General features: G+C 39.8%; 1 long non-coding RNA gene across 3 annotated transcripts in view; it reads left to right on the plus strand.

The window, feature by feature from the left end:
- The first annotated feature begins 1,358 nt into the window (after nucleotides 1-1,358).
- The window catches only part of LOC112450936, a 51,385-nt gene continuing 46,617 nt past the window's right edge, over nucleotides 1,359-6,126 (plus strand). The window contains exons 1-3 of one of the 3 annotated variants that reach the window (XR_003039664.2): nucleotides 1,359-1,701; nucleotides 4,781-4,857; nucleotides 5,050-5,160. This is a non-coding gene — a long non-coding RNA (uncharacterized LOC112450936). The remainder of the gene's footprint in view (nucleotides 1,702-4,780; nucleotides 4,858-5,049; nucleotides 5,161-6,126) is intronic. The other 2 variants (XR_003039663.2, XR_003039667.2) reach the window with 2 other exon arrangements.

The raw sequence follows: 6,126 nt of genomic DNA on the forward strand, positions 1-6,126 counted from the left end.
AAGACCCCACTGAAGCATCTGCTTCCTCTCTCGGACTCTTAAGTGTTTTTTTTTTTTGTTTTTTTTTAATGAGGCACCAAACTTACCACCTCTCACCTTCACAGTTTCCATCCCGTTTTTCATCTCTAATTGTCGTCCTTAAATCCGTGTTTTTTAACCTTTTATCGTTGGAGCTCTCCTTTACTTGCCTTGTTCCTGCCCCTCCTTATCGTCACCTTTCCTTTCCCACTTCCTCCCTGACAAAGAGCGGCCGATTGCCTGGAAAATGATTAGGATGCTCCCGAAAATTGGAGGCATTTTGGGAAAAGCTGCTGCGTTGTTCCAGTGGTGGCATAAAAGCCCCAAAGTCCAGCAGAATCACGGAATAATGGAGCCGTTTTCAAAGGGAAGCCAATGATGGCATTTAGGGTCATTATATTAAAAAAAATAAAAGTAGAGGCAAAATTCAACGAAAAATCTCAGAAATTCTGACATCATTGTCGTATTTATTCATAAAAAGCTTGTCATATTTGTCATAAACTTACAAGACAGAGCAATTTTCCATGACTAAAAGCCAAACTTTATAAGAATAAACTAAAACTAAGGTTTTTTTTTTCCTTCCATCATAAGAGAATATCTAAGTTTGTCATATTTTCTCTGAGTTTTGCATTTCCTGTTTATTTACAGAGAATCCTGTGGTTATCTGAAAGGTCAAGCAGTAGCAGCTTGCTGTAGCACTTCCTGTGCAGCTTGAAACATTTTTGTTAAGAATATCAGTCTGGTTTATCTACAACAGGTAAGATATTAATCGTTCATAACCCTCCCACAGGACCCCACTTTTATGAACTCTAAAATAATGAAAGTATCTTTTTCTTGTGCCATGATCTTCGGTTTTGTTTTGTTTTTTTTAAACATTTTATTATTTTATAAATATTCTGTCATGGTTTTTTCTTGTTGGTTCACTTAGATATTTTATTTTGAGTAAATAAATATTAACTAGCGCTGTCCTTTCATCGGTGGGTGATAATGTTTCTGCTTGTTTGTGTTTGTGTGTCTGTCTGTTAGCAAAATGTATCATGAAGTACTTGGAGGGGTTCTTAATAAACCTGCAGGAAATAATCATTGGATGCACATCTACAACTGAATAATTTTTAACATCAACCCAATTCAAGATGGCCGCCGCAGCTAACTGACCATAAAAAACAGAAAGATGGCTCTAATTCGGCCATTTTTACAGATATTGAGCTAAAAGTAGGCGTGGTAGTAGCTGACACTGATCCCTAACACATACTCTGAGCACAGATTTGTTTAAATATTTTCCATTAGCTATTTTCAGTCAACTCAGTTAGCATAATATCCCACAAACCACTGTTCAGAATTAAATGAAAGTCTTTAAAAGTATTTATTGGATTTCCATCTAGAACTGATGAACCTTTTGAGTCAACTCAATTCAAGATGGCCGCTTAGCATGCTTAGTAACTCACTCAGGTTTTCAGACATTGAGCTAAAATTTGGACTTTTTCTTTAAGGTCTCAGGGTGGCGGGCGATATGCAGTTAGGCCTTAAACTCAGCCCTGTGTCAGCTCGTCTGTAACCCAGCTGCAGCTCGTCTGTTAATCAGCCAGCTGCCGGTTGTCTCTCTCCCAGAGTTGTCCCTCTGGTTGTCTCTGTGTGTCCTCGTCCTCCTGCCTCTGGATCCATGGACGCTCCGGTGGTGTTTCTGTAAGTCTGCTTCGGCTGCCTCGGCAGAGTTTTGTTTCGTGACTGAAGTTTTTTATGTTGATTTCACCAAGCTCCTCTGACTCCGGGTCTGTATTCACCACCGGTCAGGAGTGAGATCTGCTGCAATTATCTGTGGGGGCCATCTTGAACTGGGGTGACTTCAGAAGTTTGCAACACTTTACCAGTAATCACCCTGGGTTCTCTACTTGGGGCTAACTGGATGCTAACCCTCCAGAACACTCAGGTCTTCTGGTTCTGGTCTACTTTGTATCCCCAGAACCAGAACCAAACATGGAGAAGCAGCTTTCAGTTTCTCTGCACCATCAATCTGGAACAAACTCCCAGAAAACTGCAAAACAGCCGAAACAGTAAATTCCTTTAAATCAGGGCTGAAAACTCACCTGTTTAGAGCTGCCTTTGATTAGTAGTCAGGTGTAAAGCTGCTCTGAACAAAATATCTTATTATATGTTGACCATCTCCTTATGACTATTAAGTGTATCTGCTTGATTTTTTTTTTTTTGAATGATTGTAATACTGATGTTTTATTATGTAAAGCACTTTGAATGCCTTGCTGCTAAAATGTGCTATACAATCAATCAATCAATCAAATTTTATTTGTATAGCACATTTCAGCAGCAAGGCATTTCAAGGTGCTTTACATAATTAAAAAACAAAATAAAAACAGCATGTGACAATGAATAAACGGTAAGAAAGAGAAAAAAGCCCGCACTCTAACCCTAATTTAGCCATAAGCAGCTCTAAACAGGTGAGATTTAAAGGCACCCAGTGTTTCAGCTGTTTTACAGTTTTCTGGAAGTTTGTTCCAAATTTGTGGTGCATAGAAACTGAAAGCTGCTTCTCCTCGTTTGATTCGGGTTCTGGGGATGCAGAGCAGTCCAGAACCAGAAGATCTGAGGGGTCTAGACGGTTGGTACAGCGATAACAGATCTTTAATGTATTGTGGTGCTAAACCGTTCAGTGATTTATAAACTAACAACAGTATTTTAAAGTCTATTCTTTGAACTACAAATAAATTTTTACTTTACTAACTAGCAGACATCTTACAAAAGCTGTCAGGGACTGGTTCTGCTGAAAGTTAACCATATTTAACAGCTCACAGCACCATGCAGATAAAGCACACACACCTCTCCTTCATTTCTTTCATAATTCTTTAATTTGTTTTATAGCTCTGACCCCAAAACAAATCCTGATTTTGGAAATGTGAAGAAACCTGACAGGCTACAGAACCAAAAGCCCTTTTTTTTGTGAGTAGCATTGTGGACTTTTGTGCAGAAGAACACCTCTTTTATCATTCATGGGAACGTTATGCTGGATTGTTTTACTTAAAGCCATCTGTGCTTCAACGTTTTCCAAAGTCCACACAAAGTTTGCCTCGCAGCGCCGGTCCGCTCTGCATATTGGCTGCCGCGAAGCCGCTACAGAGGCACGCGATGATGGATTGTAGGCGAACCGAGGATACAGAATATTTACCCCGCTGTGCTTTACAACTCGGAGTTGGCTTAAACATTTCGTGTAACACCGCAGGGCCGAGGCTGCCAAACAGCACCTGCTTGGGTGGAGAATTTACGCTCTCCATGACTGATGACGCTGGCTAATGCTCAAATCACGCACGATTACCTTTGTTTAAACGGGAGACGATGCCAGGGATGGGAAGTTTGAGTGTATTTAGATGGGTATCAGTGAAGGATGCTGGGAAATGCTGGAGCGTGTGTAAGAACCGGAGCCAAAGCGGGCCGTGGGCCAGAATCTCAGCACGTTTACTTTGCTTTCATATATGAGAAATGAGAAGCGGAGCTTAAGATTTACCATCGGCAAAGAACAATTGTAGGTAACTGAGCTGTTTGTCTGGAAAAAAACTAAATGAAATGATTATTTACTCCGTATTGAGGAGTAAATACAATCAGAATACTTTTTCTTTTAAATTGATCTGAATCCTTCCTTGTCCCCGATTGTCCAGTCCTCCAGTAGTTTCTGGAATTGGCCTTTATGTTCTGGGAATAATTTCAAAACAGTCCTAAAGTTTTTGGCAATAATTTCGATCCTCTTGGAAATCCAAACTCTTAAGTCGGCCATAACTTCCTTTGAGTTGGCAGAAGGTTTATGATTCCTCTGCTGCTGCTTTCAGACAATAAATTAATAATTTATGCATTGTGATTTTTAAAGTGTAAGCATTTGTTTTTCTTTCTAAACATGAATTAATTTTTATTGCCTCTTTAGTTTTCAATATGTTCTGTAGTAGAAAATGGAAGTTAAAATAAAAAAAAAAATGAGGATTTATTTGGACTTGAAGCTTCTCAGAAGCGAACACGGCAACAAAATTTATTCACGTTCATCTCTTTGCACCCAGAAAACCACAACAACGGAGCCGCTTTCACTCGTTTTCTTTGTCTTCCTTTTACTTGGCGCCATTAAACTTTGATTTGGTGCTAAAATAGTTAATGATGGAAAGAAAAACGTAAACCGTATTAATCAACACGACTGATTGTTTGGCTAAGCTAAGAATGTCCATCAATATATTATTTTGGCTGTTTGCGCCCCCTGTTGGCGTCACGTTGGTATTTCAGCAGTTGGTGAGAATGGTGTGGACAGAAAGTCTGTATTTAAACAAACTACTTGGGTCCTAAATGCTACTTTTTTTCCATAGAATCCCACTTCAAACTGCATCCCATTCATGAATTATATCTAATGCGTTTTTTTGGTATGGTCTCCATCCTTTCGGTTAAATGTTTTTGCAGTTTAAGCTTGCATCGTCTGAAGACAGCTGAAACCAAAACCCACAGTTTAGTTTCCACAACTTTAGAGTGCCTGAGTTGGTGTGTTTCTGTTTTCCTGCCAGTACGACATGTTAAATTCTGCTAAGTTTTGCCATGCAAACGTTTGAGATTTTCAGAAATTAGCTTTTTTTTTTTTTTTTTGCAATTTTGTATCTAAACCTAATCTCCAAAGTTTGCAGCCCAGTGAGATGCTTTGTAACATTGTTTACCTAAATTAATTGCAACCTAGGTTAATTTTGACCTGTTTTAATGTAAAACCTTTGTGTCTGTGTTTTATTTAAAGGGTCTCCTTCATCACAGTGACGGGGATCGTCTCCAACCGATCCAGCAGAACGGACAGGATGACCAACCTTCCAGGAGGTAAACTGCTTCTGTTTTACACTTTCTGCCAAACGGACGCTTGTATTTCCGTACTTAAAAAAACATTTTACGAGGCCTTCGCGTCGCAATAACAAACATTTTACCAAGGGAGCAGATCTCCATTAGATAAAGTTTTTGTCGTTCCCTGAAAAGCTGTCATCCACGCTGACGCTCCCCTTCTGCTCATCTCAGGTGATCAAACATCGGAGTTACAAGCCTGAGAGCGCCGAACAAAAAGGCCCCATCAGTGTTTTCATTACCTCAGCTCGGCTTTTTCAACAGCTGACGGCTCCACACGCCAAGGTACAATGTTTAACCTCAAATAATTATGTTCTGAACCCTCATTCTTACAATCATTTTCTGCCTGAGTTCACGACTTTTCTTTCTTCTTCAAGTCTTTCATGTGCGCCTTCATTTCAGCTTCATCCTCATCATCTTCCTCTCTGTCCTGTCTTTTTTTTTTTCTTTCTCCTTATTCCTCTGATGGTACATCAATGGTTCTGGCTCAAACAAAACAGTTGCTGTAATTGTTTTCCCGAGTCTGGCTGTGGTTGTAATGATCTGACGGCACAGAAACCTGGTGGAGCGCTTCACACAATCGATGGGCTTCCAGGAAAATGATCAACCGGCTCAAAATTGTGAATGAGAAGAAGAAGAACCACCAGTTTTAGAATATAGGCACTAAATGGATAACTGGATATTAAAATTAAAAGCCCAACATTCCTTGAATCATGTCACCTGCTGTGTTTCCTGCCAGAGTTTTAGACTAGGATCATTTCATGTTGACAAATCAGTTGTATCCATTTTGTAGAAAGTTACACAAAGTATGTTAAGGGTGACTTTCAGCTGCACCAAATTTTAGCTCAATATCGGTAAAGATCAGACCCTCAAACTTTATATTTAAGACTGTATGCAGACACTAATACAGAATACAGTATGTGATTGTTGGAGCAGTAATATGTCAGACCCTCCAGGATTTTGCGATGTTGCGATCGCAACTATTAACGCAAAATCAAGCAAACCCCGCGAAATCGCAACTTTTTGCAACTTTGCCCCAAAACACCGCAACTTTCCTGCAACTTTAACCCAATATTTATTGTTTCTAAAGTGATTCGCCACCGTTTCTGCGGTCTAGTCTCTTCTTTGTGGGTTTGTGTAGCGTAGAATACAAAATAACCCCAAATAACTCAGGAAGAAGACACATGACGTCACTTCCTGTTACCATCAGAATGCCGGGAGCGTGCAGGAGCAGCGACCGAAGCCAAAATG

The sequence above is a fragment of the Kryptolebias marmoratus genome, linkage group LG7 (genome assembly GCF_001649575.2).
Source record: "Kryptolebias marmoratus isolate JLee-2015 linkage group LG7, ASM164957v2, whole genome shotgun sequence".
Taxonomy (NCBI): domain Eukaryota; kingdom Metazoa; phylum Chordata; class Actinopteri; order Cyprinodontiformes; family Rivulidae; genus Kryptolebias; species Kryptolebias marmoratus.